This window comes from Mustelus asterias, chromosome 11 (genome assembly GCF_964213995.1).
Source record: "Mustelus asterias chromosome 11, sMusAst1.hap1.1, whole genome shotgun sequence".
Lineage (NCBI taxonomy): Eukaryota > Metazoa > Chordata > Chondrichthyes > Carcharhiniformes > Triakidae > Mustelus > Mustelus asterias.
In genome coordinates, this window is record NC_135811.1 from 43,627,704 (window position 1) to 43,647,797 (window position 20,094).

The following is a 20,094-nucleotide window of genomic DNA, read 5'->3' on the forward strand; positions in this document are numbered from 1 at the left end:
CCTGTGTGAAAAAGGTTGCCCTCAGGTCCTTTTTAAACCTTTCCCCTCTCACCTTAAACCTATGCCCTCTAGTTTTGGACTCCCCTACCCTGGGGAAAAGACCTTGGCTATTCACATTATCTATGTACCTCATGATTTTATAAACCTCTATAAGGTCACCCCTCAGCCTCCTACACTCCAGGTGAAAAGTCCCAGCCTATCCAGCCTCTCCTTATAATTCAAACTTCCAGTCCCGGTAACATCCTTATGAACCTTTTTTTCACCCTTTCAGTTCAATAGCATCCTTCCTATAAAGAGGGCAACCAGAATTGTACACAGTACTCCAAATGTGGCCTCACCAATGTCTTGTACAGTTGTAACATAATGTCCCAATTCCTGTACTCAATGCTCTGACCGATGAAGGCAAATGTGCCAAACGCCTTCTTCACTACCCTATCTACCTGTGATGTCACTTTCTTAACCAGATAGATTTTGACGACCAACCAATTATCATAGAATCCTAAAGTGCAGAAGGAGGCCCTTCGGCCCATCGAGCCTGCACCAACAACAATTCCACACAGCCTTATCCCCTTAACCCCACATATTACCCTGCTAATCCCTCTGACACCAAGGGACAATTTAACATGGCCAATCAAACTGACCTGCACATCTTTGGAGTGTGGGAGGAAACCGGAGCACCCGAAGAAAATCCACACAGACACGGGGAGAATGTGCAAACTCCACACGGACGGTGACCCAAGGCTGGAATCGAACCCGGGTCCCTGGCGCTGTGAGGCTGCAGTGCTAACCACTGTGGCACCCCAAAACAGATCATTTACTTGCTCAATGGCCAAGACATAATGGAGAACAGTTGGACACCTCATGATATTTATCAAAATTCACGTTAAAATTATCGAGTGACATATGTTACATCAGTATTACCAAGAACTGGAGTTACTGGTAAATGAATCACAGCAATAGTATTAGCTGAATCATTTTGCTAAGTTTGTTAACAGGTACAAAGAGAACTCAAGCAGTGGTTGATAACATTTCAGGACCTGTCAAAAACACAAGATCAATTTGCGAAGATGTAAATCCAAGATTGGAACTTCACATAAGTCCTGAAATCTGTTGACCAAAGACCAAATTAATTTGGGCAGAATTGCTCACTTGGCATATCTTCAGCTTTGTATGCGGCTTTATCTTGAATTCATTCGACATTTCCTTCCATACATTTTCTCTCTGAAAGCCTTTATAGTGTATGATTTGGTCTATCACAATTCAAACATCAGAGGAACCAATTCCATAACTCAAATTTCATATTCATTAAAAAAAAAGAATCAACAAATCAGAACTGAACAGTCTGGAAATGTTACCATTCAACAATGAGAGCAAATGCTCGGAACCACAAAATTCAAAAACTACCTAAAGCAAAGAATCAGAAAACAGATACATGTGGTAGGAAGGGAACAAATAATAACAAGGTTGTAACCCCCCCATCCCCCAAACGAGGTCTTGTGCCATATGAATGGAACTAAAACCTTGTGAAGTGGGTCCTTGAACCTTTCCCTCACCTCTTCACTGGATAAGTGGGTATCCCCAGGGCAATAGGTCCAGTAAATCTCCTTGACTGGAGTGACGTGCAATGAGGTCACAAACATCTCTTGCCAATACGGACTCACCATTTCCTATCAAGAGCTTTGGGACTCTGGCCTCTAAATAGCTAAGCTTTTAGTTCACACCCAACTGCTGTAAATTTAGTTGTCTCTCTGATTAGCTATGTAGCTAATATTTCCTGTCAAATTTTCACATTACTGCACTCCGAGATTGATCATTTTGCATCCTATTTTAACAAACCAAGTGCATGTTCTGTACATTTGGCATTTGTGTACCTCATTGTGATTGTATTCCGTTGATATTGGTGATAAAATAGGATTGTGTGTCACGTTGGAAGCCCTTGTGATGTGTGTATTGTAAAATACCTGAACAGAGCTGACCGATTTTTAAATACCCCTTGTCCCTTTTGTCTAATTGCTTAATTTTAGAGGAGATCTGCATGCATTCTGTTATAAAGTTGTGCCTTCCAGCTTATACAACTGACTGACAGCATCCGTGCTGATCAGGCCAGAGCTCATTGGGGTGGCCCATCTTTCAAAGCTGAAGAGCCTGAAAAATAAATTGTATGTAAAAAAAAAGATTAGTCACTGCCACTGGCTCTCAGGGGATGGGGGTCATTGGTGTCCAGTGACGCGAGAGTTATACATCATCAGTCAATGGCACTCCGTCAAGGTAAAACTGTTCCTAATTTCCTAGCCAGCAGCACACATTCCGAGACTCAGAGTTCCAGCCAAGCTTCAAGTCACACCCCTTGCTGTTTGCAGTTGATCTGCTGTGCACAATTCCCCATAATTCACATCACTGAAGCAGTATCGGTGAAGAGGGAATACGTTTGACTTCATGTTGGCAGGAAAATTGATGCTTGCAACAAAAAAAATTCAATGCACTCAAGGCATAGCCTTCAGCCAGCCGTGTACTCATGCTACCCAAAAAGTTTGCTGTTTTTGATTTGTCTTCCTTATCCCGAATATTATTTCGATTACTCTCAATAAAATTTACCATGACGCACAATCTTATTTTTACTGCATATGTTTAATTCACCATCTCTAGCTTCTTCTTGAACTGCACTCCTCACTGTTCCTTTACCTCTTCACAGGAAGTCATTTCCCAAGGTCTGCCCCCATTTCTCGGTGCTGTCCGCACAATTCCTGGGACTTCACCAGTCAGCAACAGCCAGTATTAGATCAGACCAACACTGACTCAGCTAAGCAAAAATAAAAAGGGGAATTATATTCCGGGGAATTTGAAGACAAGAGAAAAGACTGCACCTTGGGAGCAGAAGAACCACACGAAATTTGTGAATTATGGATTGTTGGCCCTCTAACAGAAATGTATTGTACTTATCTTTAATTATCCCATTTCTCTTCACCAAAATATTTCCACATCTGTTTACACAAGACTTTGAATGTGCAGTATAGACATAGGCAATTGGGCCCAATTGCTCTATAGTCGTGTTAATATTCCACACATGCTTCATTCCACCTTCATTCCTCTATTGGCCCATTCCATTCTTTTTCCTCCTCATTGCAATTATTTAGCTTCTTCTTAAATGCAATGATGCTACATGAAGGAGGATGTCTTGTGATGCACTGGTAACATCTCTACCTCTGGGCTCAGAGCATTGTGTTCAAGTCTCACTTTGGGACTTACTGGCCATGGAAGGTTCATGACATGGCCAAACAGATTGATCATCACCCTGTAAATCCTTCCAACGCACCTGATGGCAGGCGGTAAGAGTGGGAGAGCTTCTGGTCAGCTCCACTGCAAAAGGCAACAGCAAACCACTGCAGGACTTTGCCAAGTGTAGGCATTGACCAGTCACATAGGCATTCATGGTTGACAATGACCTCTGAGGGCATGGTACCTAAAGTAGGAGGAGGAGCAGAATGCTATGTGCAATATTAAATGAAAACCATTTAAGTCCATAAATGCTCAGTTTAGAAGAAAGGTGGCATTTGGGAATGACACTGAATTGATGTGGTAGTGCTATTCCTGAACCACTTGTTCTTATTTCCTAAACTATGATCCAAAGGTAAGGCCTTCAAGATCTCTCAGGACCCTTTTTTGTAAATTATACGTTCAGGTGCTTTTGCAGTGAATTAGTGGATGGATGGCATAAACTAACAGATAGGAACATAATTAGGTTCAATAAGAACAACTTGTAGTCGTACAAGAAAATACCAAAGAAAAACAAACCAAGCATATGATGGAGGCACAAGAATGCTGATCCAAAGAAGCAGACATGAGGAGATGTGAACTAAAGCTTATTCAAAAAGATAGATATCAAGAGGCTCAACATCCCATCCATTTGTAAGACCTCCGGAACTATCCAGGCACCTTCCACCCACTCTCCAATCCATCACATGCAGCCTCTGTAATCTACCTCTAATAGGGTGTGTATCAGGGAGATGTGCAAAGGGGGGAATCTCTCCTCCCCCCTTCCTCTGTACCATGCAATACTTAAAAAAAACTAGTATTAGTAATAATTCTGACACAGACATACATGGGATCCAATCAGAAAGGAGTAGGAGCATGGAGTGCAGAAGGTGAAGGACTGAGTGGTGGCACATTTCTCAATGTGTTGTGGGGGTTGTGAGGACACAAAGTAGTAGATCTCCTCATTGCAATGGGAGAAAGAAGCCACTTGGGTATGGTTGAAAGTACTGGTGGAAGTTAGCAGCAAGACTGTGCTGGGTCTATCACCCCACTGTGGCTCTTTGAGTCTACCCTGGCTCAATACTCATCGCATAAACTTACTTAAATCAACATCAACCTAGTCAACATCTTTTCCCAAAAGGTAGGGGAGTCCAAAGCTAGTGGGCATAGGTTTAAAGTGAGAGGTGAGAGACGCAAAAGGGTCCAGAGGGGCAATGTTTTCCCCACACAGAGGGTGGTGAGTGTCTGGAATGAGCTGCCAGAGGTAGTAGTAGAGAGGGGTACAATTTTGTCTTTTAAAAAGCATTTGGACAGTTACATGGGTAGGATGGTACAGAGGGATATGGGCCAAATGCGGGCAATTGGGACTAGCTTAATAGTAAAAGCTGGGCGGCGTGGACAAGTTAGGCTGAAGGGCCTGTTTCCATGCTATAAACCTCTATGACCTTGCAGTATACCCATTCCCCTCTTGGCTCTGCATTTCCCCATATCCCCATCTTAACTCATGCTGGTATGCTCTCTAATTCTCCTCCTTCCAGGAGAGGAGAGCACAGAAGATAAGGGACAGAGCTCTCAGCTAACAAGCTCTGAGGAAGAGGCGCTGGAGATGAGTGCAGCCTCACTTTGCCTGGCCAGTAGAGATGGGAAGACAGGAGGGGCTCCCAATCTGGTGACAGATTTAAATATCAGACGACTGTCACTTGGCAAACAACATTCAAGCATGCTGACTTGATGTCAACAGCAAGTGAAACGTGACCATGTGCATAATGGGAATGTCAAACTGCCTGACCTGAATGTACTCATTCACATCTTTTATTCCCACTAGGGCATCACACATCCTGCAGGACAAGCGCTGACTTGCCGGCAGTGACATCTCCTCAGGACAGGCCACTTCCACTGAGGATAAACCGTCACAGATTGTGGAGCAGCCATGGTATTTATGCCTTGCTGGAATCAGTATGGCAGACGGTTTGGGTTTTCACCTGGTGACGCTCATATCACAAAGTGAGCATGAGCAGATGGTGGAAATGGGGGAGGGGGGGGGGGGGGTGCAGCAGGGGACAGCCTGCATCAGAGACCACAGGACATTGCAAGCTCTGCAGAGCTGGATGCAGATGTTGCACCTCAGGCCATTGACGAGCAGGATACTTTTGGAACAGTAGCTGAAAACGTGTGATTCACTGACAGGCAGTATAACTGCACTGTGCAGGCTTGTGGAGAGATTGGAAGAATGCATCTTAAGCATGAGTGGCATCATGTTGCATGTTTTTGCAATGAGGTATTTGTCTGTGGAGAGAATGGCTATCAGCAATGCAGCATCAATTTCTTTTATTCATTCGTGGGACATGGGCATCGCTGGCTGGCCAAAATTTATTGCCCATCACTAGTTGCCGAAGGGCAGTTGGAGAGTCAACCATATTTCTGTGGCTCTGCAGTCACATGTAGGCCAGACCAGGTAAGGACAGCAGATTTCCTTCCCTAAAGGACATTACTGAAGCAGATGGGTTTTTCCTGACAATCTTAATGGTTTCATGGTCATTAATAGATTCTTAACTCCAGATTTTTTTTTTATATTGAATTCAAATTCCACCGTCTGCCATGGCAGGATTTGAACCCAGGTTCCCAGAACATGAAGTGAGATTCCGGATTAGTAGTCTGGCGATAATACCACTAGGCCATCGTTTCCCCTGCAACAATCAAATAGTGTATGCAGGGATCCACCAATGACTTGCACACCCTGACTCCCAACCTTAAACAGGGTGGATCATGGCTTTGGCCAGTGTTCCACTGATCTGCAGCAAGTGCATTACTCACAAGGAAGTGACTGTAATCATAGTGAAAGGGCACATGGAAGTGAGGATTTGGCTGGAAGTGTTTCCACTTCCCTATTATTTTTCTCCTCACCCTGAGAAAACACCCAATATGCCGCCTCATGTCTCAATGGCCGAGTCTGCCTTTGCACGTATGGAGCTCAGTCTTTGATGCTCACAGGATCCAAAATCCAGAAGATATTTTCCAAGAGCATCTGGAGTCAATGCAGAAATCTGAGCAGCTTCTATCACTGCTGAAGACACAGCATTGCACGGATATGTCAGAATGTTTAAATGTTTGTTTTATTTGCAAGCTTCCTGAATATTATTTTGCACCACTTTCATGTGTTGATCATTTTTGGTGCAAACTGGCAAATGACTATTTTCATTATGATGATGAATGCACGGATGTGCAAGCAATGTGGGTCTATGAATTGGAGAATAGGTTGTTTGCAGACCTACTTTGGGTTAGTGGGTTTGCAGAATAGAGGCTTTTGAATGTGGCTGATAGATCGGTGCACTGGTGGAATCTAAGTGAACCTCACAGTAATGTTGGCATACCAGGGATCAAAGCGAGCTACTAGCGGTACGTGACCATCAATAGCTTCCACTACGTCCTCCCTCTTCTCTGCACCATTATAAGACGCTCGGAGCTTTGTGCTTTGTTCTTCCTGCAGATCCAAACCTTGGCATTATGGAAGGATCATTTTTGAGATTCTGGCTAGTGTACTGAAGGGGGCCTTAAATCTGTCCAGGCACCTGAAGCCCACCTTCAATGTGCCCATGGTTCAGTAAACATCTGGTACTCATTTGGCATTCACTGTATCACCCCGAACCTCATTCCTCAGATTTGCAGGAGATGTTAACAGCCACGTTTTAAGTGGATATTCTTGGTCTCTGAGCAGTCAGCCAGTAACATTGCTTTGAAGTGTGGTGAGGTCAGGGAGGGTGGAATGCTGCACAATGAAAACATCATGGCAGATACCCTGGGAATCTTCCACACACCTGCATAATCATCTTTTGCGGTTGCAGACCAGTTGCACTTTGAGTGGAAACTCCTGATGTTGCTGAACCATCCTGGGAGACGGATGGGTGCCTGAATGGCCACATGTGTGCAGTCAATGACACCCTTTTCCAGGGGGAAGCCAATCAGAGCCTTAAACCTGAGCATCCATTCAATCTGACTGATATCATCACTGGCCAGTTTCATATCATTGGCCCTGGAAAGGGAGCTACTAGCCCCTCATCTTATACATTTGTATATTGCGACTGCGAGTCCTACAGATAACTCTGGCAGAGACCTGGGGGGATCCAGAGGCTAAAAGGTTCAGGGTGGCAGTGTCATTGACAGATCACTGGTAAATGAGTGACTACTAAGAAGTGCGCAATCTTCTTGGAGATCCTCTCCACTTGGAGCCGGCAGTTTGCGGTGTCGATGGGAGCCATGATGTGGAGATGCCGGCGTTGGACTGGGGTAAACACAGCAAGAAGATCTTACCGTGTTTACCCCAGTCCAACGCCGGCATCTCCACATCAAATGAGTGACTACCAGGTCCAGAAGTGAACAGCTTTTGTTTTCTCAGCAGGTTGCAAGTGTCTGCCACCACCGGAATCAACACCATGGGTTTCCTGTGACATCAACTATGATATGTCCTAACATACCAAGAAGCCTATCATTGTAAACCCTGGATGCCAGGTATGGTGTTCTGCTGCTCTCCGCTCTCCTGTACAGTCATAGCTCTGTGAGCTGCTGGCTATTGCTGGTGCTCAGTCCTGCTACTGCTCTTTCTGTGGAGATGCCGGCTTTGGACTGAGGTGGGCACAGTAAGTAGTCTGACAACACCAGGTTAAAGTCCAATACGTTTATTTGGAATCCTGGTGTTGTGAGACTTCTTACTGTTCTTTGAGCATCATCCGAGGACCAAAATAGCACAAAACAATCAACACCCATTCAGAGCTGATAGATCAGAGCACAAAATGTCAAATCACATCTCAGGGCCTTCAGAATGCAGATGACATCTTCAAAGCGTGTAAAATCACCTCCAAATTGTGTCAAGTCACCTCAGAAGTGCTGTGAACAAACCTTTTCACACAAGCAGGTGAGAAAGCAGCTGTGAATCCTCGGTACTTATTAACATATTTTCCTGGCTTCAGGCACCTCAGATGCCTTCTTGCTTTGCTAGCAAGTTCCAGTCAGCCTGTAATACCTGTGGAGCCAAAATTAAAATCACCAACCCAGATCAATATTGCTGTAATGGAGCAATTAACATATTGAAATTGGCCTCTCCTGTGGAGGTCACTCACATGCCACCTGACATGCTACGGCTGACTTTGGAAAGGATGGCTCGGATCTTGCTTCCTGACTTGTTTCCAGGATTTCATCCTCGAACCGTACCCAAACCCACCTGCTCATCCGCGGTTAAATTCCTCCGTTGCTTAGGATGGCACAAAACAAGAATGGATAATTGAAAAGGAATGCATGTTTAATTAAACAGGTGCCACACACCGCATAACCAGAGTCCTAGTTTATTAGCTACACAATCCAGGAGGGCAAAGTCCAGAGAAGCAGCATTCAAACATTTGTCTTACAGGAAAATTAGGTTGACTTGCAAATAAATGGAAAAAGGTAAGCAGCAAAAAAAAAAAAAATCAATGTTTGTCTCATGATGGAAAAATAAGAAAAATGAACATTCAGGGGAAAAAAAACCAGATGAACTTCAAATTGGAAGCATGCTTGCTATTGTTTTGGTGAAGCTGTAGGAATTAATCCATTTGTATGTTTGGTCCAACAAGCATTGTTTCAAATGCAAGATAATTAATTACAATCTTCTTAATGGATTTGGTTGCCAAAACCTGTTGCCTTCGTATGCTGAATGTTTTTTTTTGAACAGAAATAGGAAACATAAACCCCTGAAAATGTATTACTTCATTATGGTTTATCCATGCAGATCTGCCTCCTGACATTTAGAATGAGAAACTGTCTGTAGTTGATAAATATCTAACTGGCACAGAGTACATAGAAACCAACCAATTAAGTCCTGCATTTAAATCTGTCAGCCCATATGTACATCAACAATAGTGGTGCTTTCCTGATTTGACACGGCACGGAGACTCTTTGAACTTGCGTGTGTGCTCTTGTAGAAATATAGCTTTATGTTATCAGAGACAGAATTAGAATGAAGCAATAATTGCATTTGTATTAAATGCAAACACACTTTAAAGCATCAGCCTTTCATTTATGGGACTCATTTGTTACATTTGGATTGCAGGCAAATGAACCATATGCAGAATTTAGCACTGTAATATAGTTCCTGATGCTAAACTGTTTCAGAGAGTACTAATTTCGTCTTATTGATCACTTAATGCAAAAACTGTTGCTTTGCACTTAACTCATAACCGGGTTAGTCTGGTTGATGTCTTTTTACTAAGATTTCTGTAGAATTGAAACGGAGTTCTCTGCAGGTGCAATTATACAGGTACGTGGAAAGAAAACATGAACAACTGAGACGGTTTCACCATCGGGTCTGGTGTAATTTGATGGCTGGCTTGGCCAGTAACAAAGAATAATTGTATTCATAAAGAAGCAGAATGTAGCAATGGAGCTGAAACACCTGGGCTTTGCGTGTCTTGTCTCTAATCTGACCTCTGGTCTTTCATTTCTCCTTGTTGGCTGCACTATGAACAATTTTCCTCCACCGATTTCTATTTTCTGCTGCCCTCACTGCCTATATTGTATTACATTATATTAATTACATTATTTTGTAAATTGAGTGTGTGTCTTTTTATGCCCTGTTTGTGAACTGAAATCCCACTCACCTGATAAGGAGCAGCGCTCCGAAAGCTTGTGGCTCGTGCTACCAAATAAACCTGTTGGACTTTAACCTGGTGTTGTGAGACTTCTTACTGTGCTCACTGCCTATCCCATTGAGCGGCCAGTCCATGTTCTCATTTTATCCATCCAGGCCATCTTGGGTCTTCCTCGAGTATGTTTTCCAGGTATTTTTCCTTGCATTCTCTTTTTCCAAACACTCTCCTCCTGTTTGCATCGCATGTTTCATCTGCTTTTACAGTCATCCCATGCACCTAGGCTTCTTCACAGGATGTGGGCGTCACTGGCGAGACCAGCATTTATTGCCCACCCCCAATTGCCCTTGGGAAGGTGGTGGTGAGCTGCCCTTTTGAACCGTGAGTATTTATATGGCATAGGTACAATCACAATGCTGTTAGCAAGGGAGTTCCAGGATTTTCACCCAGCGATATAGTTCCAAGTCGGGAAGGTGTGTGGTTTGGAGGAGATCTTGCAGGTGGCTGTGTTTCCATGTCTCTGCTGCCCTGGTCCTCCTACGTGATGGGGGCGGTTGTGTGTTTGGAGGGTGTTGTTAAAGGAGCCTTGGTGAGTTGCTAAAGTGTGTCTTGTAGCTTGTACACACTGCTGCATTGAGCATCAGTGGCAGAGGGAGTAAAGGTTTAATGGGGTGGATGGTAGATTGTTTTTGCCAGGATGGTGTCAAGCTTCTGGAGTGTTGTTGGAGCTGCACTCATCAAGGCAAGTGGAGAGTATTCCATCACACTCCTGACTTGTGCTTTGTAGAGGGTAGGCAGGCTTTCGGGAGCAAGGAGGTTACTCACAGCAGAATTCCCAGACTCTGACCTAAAATTTAAAGTTTAAAAGTTTATTTATTAGTGTCACAAGGAGGCTTACATTAACACTGCAATGAAGCTACAGTGTACCCAAACAAGCGCCACACTCCGGTGCCTGTTCAGGTACACTGGGGGCGAATTTAGTACGACCAATGCACCTAGACAGGACGTCTTTCGGACTGTGAGAGGAGACTGGCTAGACCAGCATTTGTTGCCCATCCCTAATTGCCCTTGGGAAGGCGGTGGTGAGCTTCTGTCTTGAACTGCGACAGATCATATGGTATAGGGACACCCACAGTGCTGTTAGGGAGGGAGCTGTGAGGCAGCAGTGCTAACCACTGTGCCACCATATCGACTTGTTCTTATAGCCACAATATCAGCCTGGCTGGCCCAGTTCAATTTATGGTCAATGGCAACCCGCAGAAAGCTGATAATGGGAGATTCAATGGTGGCAATGACGCTGAATGTCAAAGGAGATGGTTGGGTTCTCTCCTGTTGGAGATGGTCATCGCTTCATATTTGTGCAGTCTGAACGTAACTTGTACTTATCAGCCCAAGCACGATGTTGTCCAGGTCTTGCTGTACGCAAATACGGACTCCTTCAGTATCTGAGGAGTCATGAATAGTGGTGAATGTTGTCACCACTTCTGTCCTTATGATGGGTGGAAGGTCATTGAAGCAGCAGCTAAAGATGGTTGGGTCTAGGACACTACCCTGAGGAGCCCCTTCAGTGATGTCCTGGGACAGATGATTGATCTCCAACAACCATCTTCCTTTGTGTTAGGCATGTCTCCAAATGATTGGGAATCAGGTGAAAAGCCCCATGACTCAGTTTTGATTGGGCTCCTTGATGCCACACCCGGTCAAAAGCTGCAGCCACTCGCCTCTCGAATTCAGTTCTTTTACCCATGCTTGGATTAAGGCTGTAATGAGGAGCTGAGTGGCCCTGAGCAGTTTAGTTCTGACCAATTTTCACTTGATAGCAATGTGGACAACAGCTTCCATCACTTTGATATTCAAAAGTAGACATATGGGGCGGTAATTTGCCAATTTGGGTTTGTCCTGATTTTTGTGTTTAGGGGGCGGTACGGTAGCACAGTGATTAACACTGCTGCTTCACAGCTCCAGGGTCCCGGGTTCGATTCCCGGCTCGGGTCACTATCTGCGTGGAGTTTGCACATTCTCCTCGTGTCTGCGTGGGTTTCCTCCGGGTGCTCCGGTTTCCTCCCACAGTCCAAAGATGTGCGGGTTAGGTTGATTGGCCAGGTTAAAAAAATTGCCCCTTAGAGTCCTGAGATGCGTAGGTTAGAGGGATTAGTGGGTAAATATGTGGGGGTAGGGCCTGGGTGGGATTGTGGTCGGTGCAGACTCGATGGGCCGAATGGCTTCCTTCTGCACTGTAGGGTTTCTATGGTTTCTATGGACTTACCAGGGCCATTCTCTGCATTGTCGCTGTACTGGGACAACTTGGCTAGTGGTACGCTAGTGTTGCTGGAACATCGTCAACGCCCATAGCCTTTGCAGTATCCATTTCCTTCAGCTATTTCTTGATATCACATGGAATGAATTGAATTGGCTGAAGATTATGATGTTGGCTCATCCACTTAGGCTGAAGATTATTGCAAATGCTTCAGCCTTGTGTTTTGCACTGATGCACTGGGCTCCTTCATCATTGAGGATGGGGATATTTGTGTAGCCTCCTCCTCTAGTGAGTTGTTTAGTTGTCCACCACCATTCACGACTGGTTGTGGTAGGACTGCAGATCTGATTCGTTGGTTGTGGGATCCCTTAGCTCTGCCTTTCACATGATTTGGCAAGTAATCTTGTTCTGTAGCTTCATCAAGTTGACACCTCACTACTAGGTATGCCTAGTGTTGCTCCTGGCATGTCCTCCTGCCCCCTTCATTGAACTAGGGTTGATTCGCCCTGCTTGATGGCAGGAGTTGGGGATATGCTGGGCCACGAGGTTACCCATTGTGGTTGTATACAATTCTAGTGCTGCTGATGGCCCAAAGCAGCTCATGGATGCCCAGTTTGGAGTTGCTAGCTCTGTTCAAAATCTATCCCATTTAACACCGTGGAGTGCTACACAACATGATGGAAGGTATCCTCAATATGGAAACGGGACTTTGTCTCCACAAGGACTGTGCGGTGGTCACTCCTAACAATGCTACTATAGGCAGATGTATCTGCGACAGGTAGATTGGTGAGAACGAGTTCAAGTATGTATTCCCTATCATTGGTTCTCGCACCACCTGCTGCAAACCCAGTCTAGCAGCTTTATCCTTTATGACTCGGCCAACTCCGACAATCGTGAGAAACATTGAATTCTACCCCAGAGTACATATTTTACTTTTTTTTTCCCGCACATGAGATGTAGGCATCATTGGCTGGACCAGCATTTATTGTCCATCCCTAATTCTCCGAGTGACTTGCTAGGCCACTTCAGAGTATGTTTTAAGAGCTGTGGGTCTGGTGTCACATGTGGGCCAGACCAAGCAAGGATGGCAGATTTCCTTCCCCAAAAGGACATTAATGATCAGTCAGGTGTACGAACTAGCAAAGATAAGTTTATTAACTGCAGTAAAATAATATCATGTAGGAACTAACAAACCATATTCACATTTTTAATGACAACACTTATATTTAAGTTATTTTCTTCATTTTCCAAGACTCAGCAGCCCTTCGCATACCTCAGTGATTTTAAAAAGAACATAATGATTCAGAAACTTATCAATAAACAAACTGCCCAACCAGCCAGCGAGCAAAGTGCTGCTGATAAGGAGGATCACCATGTTGTGCTCTTCAAGTTTTGCTTTTCAGTCCTGTTTCAATCTGGTTCCAGATTTCGAGCAACACATCTGTACTTCTACGAGACCAGTCATTCGAGATGAATGTTCTCCTGCACTATATTTTCATAGAGGAAAAGAGGAAAGGAAATCTTTGACCTTCCATTTAATGTATCACAAGAGACTGTCTTGCAATTAACCTTGATCAAGTTGTGCCAAAACAGCTTTTTTCAAAGATCAAAATGCTTTGCCGCTGTGACAAAGATAAACTACCTCCCCTCGCCCCTTCTCAACCTGCCCATAGTCTTTGAGAAAGTTTACCTCACCATTCTCCTCCAAAACCTCTCAAATATTGTCTAGCCAGATGCCACTGCACTCACCTGACTTCATTCTTACCTATCTAATCATAGCTAGAGAATCACTATTCAGGGCTTCTCTTCCCATCCTCACACAGCTACTTCTGGTGTCCTTTAAGGATCTATCATTGACCACCTCCCATTTCTTATCTACATCATTGGAAAGCACATCATCAGTTTTCACAAGTATGCTGACGATACACAGCTCGACTGTACCACCGCTACTCTTGATCACTTCACTCTAAGCTATCAGGCTACATGTCTGACATCCGGGACTGGTTGGGCAGAAATTTCCTCCAATTAAACACTGGGAAGACGGAATTTCTGGTCTCGGCTTTCAACTCCATCCCTCTCCCTGACAATGTTCTTGAGGCTATTCTTGATTTTAATGTCACATTTGACTCAAAGGTGAGTTTTCAACCACATACCTGTGCCAGCATGAAGACTGCCTAATTTCACTTCCATTTCATTGCCTGGCTTTGCCTCAGCTCTTCTGCTTCTGAAACCTCAATCCTTACCTGCCTTGACAATGCCAGCACACTCCTGGCTGGTTTCCTACGTTCGAGCCTGAACAAACTGAGAGTTATCCAAAATTCTGCTGCCCAAAACTTAACTCTCAGTAAATCACCAGTCATTCCTGTGCTTGCTGGCCTACACTAGCTCCCAGTACATGCCATTATTTTAAAATTCTCATAATTCCTCCATAGCCTCTTTCTCCATATCCAACCTCCAGAGATACCTGTGCTCCTCTAATTCTGGCCACTTGATCGTCCTCAATTTCAATTCCATCATAGAATCCCTACAGTGCAGAAGGAGGCCATTCGGCCCATCGAGTCTGCTCCGACAACAATCCCACCCAGGCCCAATCCCCATAACCCCATGCATTTATCATAGCTAGTCCCCTGACACTCAGGTTCAATTTAGCATGGCCAATCCACCTAACCCGCACATCTTAGGACTGTGGGAGGAAACTGGAGCACCCGGAGGAAACAGATGCAGACACGAGGAGAATACACAAACCCCACACAGACAGTGATCCAAGCTGGGAATCGAACCCAGGTCCCTGGTGCTATGAGGCAGCAGTGCTAACCACCCCTCCAATTGCTCCCTGGTGGCTGTGCTAGGCTCTGGTCTTTAATTTTGTTATTTGGTTCTGATACCTCTGATGTCTCTCCATTTGCGTTTCCTCCTTTAAGAAGCTTCTTAATATCTGCCTCAATAAGAAAGCTTTTGGTCAGCAGATCTAATAATATTCCCTCAAATGTCATGGTTTTTATGATGTTACTGTGAAGCACCTTGGGACATTTTATTACATTAAAGGTACTATATAAATGCAACTTGTTGCTGTGGTTGAAACTCACAATGGTATGGTGTCCTCAACTTCCACCTCATCTGCCTCCATATTCAACAATCATCCTCCATCATTTCTGCCAACTCCAGTGTGATACCACCACCAAATACATCTTTAATCTTCCCCTTTTAGCATTCTAAGGGGCCATTCCCTCCACGACAGCCTGGTCCACTTTGCTTTCTGTGACATTCTGGCATCATTAAGAGATTTCAGGTTTTGTTAGGAACAAAAGTTATTTATTGATAAATAGAAACTTGGTACAGGGGTTTGCAGCCCTACGTTGCTCCAGTCCTTACATGCTTACTACATGGCTTCTAGATGTATTCTGCCCCAGAGAGGACTCCACCCTCTGGGGTGATCACTCTCTTCCAGTTCCCATTGTCCCTCAAGCCAGGTGATCCTCTTCTGCTGTGCTGTCTTCAAGAAACAGACACCACAATTAGTATAGATATTTTCCCATGAAAGCACAGGGAGATGCGGCACCTAAAGTTTAAAGTCTATTTATTAGTGTCACAAGTAGGTTTACATTAACACTGCAATGAAGTTGCTGTGAAAACGTGCCCTTTTACTTCCTCCCTTCCCACTATCCATGGTCCCCAAACATGTGAAACAGTGAATCCCTGTGAAACAGTGAGTCACTTGTTCTTTTTTATAGTAGATTATTCTCTGCTCACAATGTGGTCTCCTCTACACTGGGGAGACCAAATGCAGACTGGAGATCACCTTGTGTACCTCCATTCAGTTCAGAAGCATAACCCTTGAGCTCCTGGTTGTCTCCGATTTTAATTCCCTTCTCCATACCCACTCTGCCCTCTCTATCCTTGACCCGCTACATTGAGTCTCATTGGAACAATGTGAGCTTGAGGAAGAGCACATCATATTTTGATTAGACACCTCGCTGCCTTTCAAACTCAACATTCAGTTCAACAAGGTTCAAATCATAACTTCTGCTCCCATTTTTTTCAGACAACAGTTGTTGGTGATGATTCTGTCACATTTAGAACCTCCTCTACACCCGTCTTTTGTTTCTATATTTATCTCACTACCATCCCCCACGTGCTTTGTACGGTCATATATTTTCTCATCAAATCTATCCTGCTTTCTCCCCCAATACAGCCCTTCCCTACCTCTGTAGTTTTGAAAACCTGCTACATCACTAACTTTTAAAATTCCACCATCAACTTGAAACTGTAACTAGCTTCAATCTCCATAGATGGCTGAGCACTTCCAGCATTTTTCTGCTGTGATTTCAGATACGGAGTTCACGGCTTAACGTTTCCAATTGGATGGCTGCGTCAGGGCAGGAGTTCCACTCTTGATAGATTTGGTTCCCGAGCCAACTTTCCCGGCCCCAGAGTTGCTTATGTATTGGAGGTGAAGCAGTGACTGGCTCCAAAGTGCAGTCACATCAAGCTGACCATGTGGATTTAATGTGATAGGCCCCAAACTAACTAAAGGAAAAATGGAACCGCCAAAATGCTTGGAAAAAAGATACTTTGAGGAAATTTCTCTTATAGACTCAGAGGTTTACAGCGTGGAAACAGGCCCTTCGGCCCAACTTGCCCATGCCGCCCTTTCTTTTTTTAAAACCCCTAAGCTAATCCCAATTGCCCGCATTTGGCCCATATCCCTCTCTACCCATCTTACCCATGTAACTATCTAAATGCTTTTTAAAAGACAAAATTGTACCCGCCTCTACTACTACCTCTAGCAGCTTGTTCCAGACACTCACCACCCTGTGTGTGAAAACATTGCCCCTCTGGACACTTTTGTATCTCTCCCCTTAAACTTATGTCCTCTAGTTTTAGACTCCCCTACCTTTGGGAAAAGATATTAACTATCTAGCTGATCTGTGCCCCTCATTATTTTATAGACCTCTATAAGATCATCCCTCAGCCTCCTAGGCTCCAGAGAAAAAAGTTCCAGTTTATCCAGCCTCTCCTTATAGCTCAATCCATCAAGTCCCGGTAGCATCCTAGTAAATCTTTTCTGCACTCTTTCTAGTTTAATAATATCCTTTCTTGCCACTGTGCATAATCACACGCTGACAATGCTCCCTCAGAACCATCAAGGATTATCCCTGTCCACAGGCTGAAGCCACACTCAGATGGTGCACCTTTACATGGTAATTGTGCATGCAATGCATTCCTAAATGCTGCCTTAGGAGAAAGTAATGTTCAAACTCAGAATAACTGCAGACATGCCGACAAATCAGAAACCCCTTCAACTAAATTTGCCTCGAACCCTGCATCTAGATCACAGGGCCAAGGGCTCCCTGTACAAAGGTCACCGAGGAGTAATTGCTTTCTGCTTTTCATGAGGTCTGAGTCATGTTCTTATGATTGTCTTTATTCATAGCCACCGTGATTGCCTCTTAGATCAAATATCTGAAGGGAGCAGTGGGAGACGATTGTTACTGCAATCACTATTTCAGTGGAACTGGCGATGCTGCTTGCACGCTGTCAAGTTACAGCGTGGATGACATTTTGTCCAAACTTTGCACTATCACAGGTATGGAATCAAGGGCCTACTCATTGCAGCCCACGCATTACAGCCTCATTTGGAAAGCTGTCCTAGTAATCTCTGCGAGCTAATAACAATGCATAATGAGGGTTTGGTATGCCAATTCATTTCCTTTATAACTGCTGGCCCCTCAGCAGCCACCATCTCTAAACCTTCAGTACCACTGATCTGCGATTCATCCGGAGCCGTTTCATCTGTGGCTCTAAATAATAGATGCGTTATGTCAATTGGGCTGCTGTTTTTAGGAAGCAAGAGGCTGCCGAGGTAGTGAACGCTCCTGTTAGCCTGCTTTCTGAAAACCACTGGTTTCCCACTAATCTGAAGGAAGTTGAAGGGGTTTTATTAGTGGCCAAGTCTACTTACTTATTTGGTACTTTGTCTGCCTTTCACAAAGCCTGAAGCTGGTGTGTATAATTAGCATGTGAGGGCAGCTTTTTTTTAATGACATTAATTATTAACATGTCAATAAACAAATGCTTCATTTGACATATGGTGCATAACAGAGAACACAGAAATAGTATGGTACACGCAAGATAGTCCACATGAATTCTCAGCCTCTCGAGGACCCAGGCTTTCCACATTTTCTCTCAAGAGTACACGCAGCTCCTATGTTGCCAAATATTTTCCCTGGTACAATCCAGCACTATCACCCTGTTTTCTGCAATATTTTACCTTTAAACCCAAGAGCTGTGCAAATTAAAAAAAAGATCATCACTATTTATGTTAAGACTGTGTTTTAACTAGGTCTGAAAAGTAAAACCAAAAAAAACTTAATTTGCCATGTATGCCATTCTTTTCTACAGTAACAAACTTATTTTCTTTCCTCATCCTTGTTATGTTGTTTAAGAAGAAGTTTGAACCTTCGCTTGCTCCTTGTAATCATTGAACTGAAGTTGACCTGGGCAGTGACTGCATCTTGCCAGGCAAGATCTTGCTCGTGAAACAGAAATCTAATTTAGAAATGCTACAGGCATCCATAGATTGACAGCTGGTATTCATGACTAAAAGTTTATTACTTGTTAATTGAGTCGATGGAGTGTTTCTGTCATGACATGCATTGTACGCTTTACAGTTAAGGAGGAGGCCAATTATACCTGTGCCAGTGTGAATTGGAGCAAACGTATCAGGTTCCTGCCCCTATTATAGTACATCCTGGGCGGCACGGTAGCACAGTGGTTAGCACTGCTGCTTCACAGCTCCAGGGACCTGGGTTCGATTCCCGGCTTGGGTCACTGTCTGTGTGGAGTTTGCATGTTCTCCTCGTGTCTGTGTGGGTTTCCTCCGGGTGCTCCGGTTTCCTCCCACAGTCCAAAGATGTGCGGGTTAGGTTGATTGGCCATGCTAAAATTGCCCCTTAGTGTCCTGAGATGCGTAGGTTAGAGGGATTAGTGGGTAAATGTGTAGGGATATGGGGGTAGGGCCTGGGTGGGATTGTGGTCGGTGCAGACCCGATGGGCCAAATGGCCTCTTTCTGCACTGTAGGGTTTCTATGAATCTATGGAAAGGAGCTGCTTTGAGGATTGAAGAGAGAGAGAGAAAGAGAGAACCCCATCAGAGTTAGACTCTGGATTTCTCCATCTACTCATGTAATCTCTTGTTTAATACTTCCGAACAACTTCAACATCCTATGTAACTGCGACAAGAGTAAACCAATCCTCCTTGTCATTCTTAACCTGCCTACAGCCTTTCCTATGGTTGACAATTTCATCCTCCTCCAATACCTCTCCACTGTTTCCAGCAGAGGTGGGACTGCACTCACCTTGAGATAGGAGCATCTCCCTATATTGCTTCTCTCTCTGTTCCTGCACAATCATCTCTGGTATCCCTCGAGGATTTGTCCGTGGCTCCTCCCTACTTTTCATCTACATGCCGCCCTTCACTCATCTGAAACAATACTGTTAGTATTAACACATACGCTGACAACACCCGGCTCCACCTCAGCAGCCACTCTGTTGAAGGCCCACCCCACCCACCACTGTTGCTAATTAATCAGACACCTTACCTGCCTTTCAGTGCTGGATAAGTAGAATTTTCCTACAATTAAATATTGGGAAGACTGAAGCCATTGTTTTTGGTCTCACTCCAAACTCCCAAACTTCCCCACCCCCCCAGCTCATCCCATCTCTATTTCCCCCAGTCCCACAAGATATCTGTGCTCATCAAATTCTAGTCTCTTGAGCAAGCCTGATTTTAATTGCTCCTGCATTGGTGGCTGTGCTTTCAGCTGTCTAGGCCTGAACCTCTCTGAATCTGGAGATCAGTTTCTTCCTTTCTGATGCTCCATAAAGGTTATGATTGACCTAGCTTTTGGCCATCTGCCGTGTGGCTCAGTGTCTAATAATGCTGTATCTCACTCCCGTGAATCACATTGG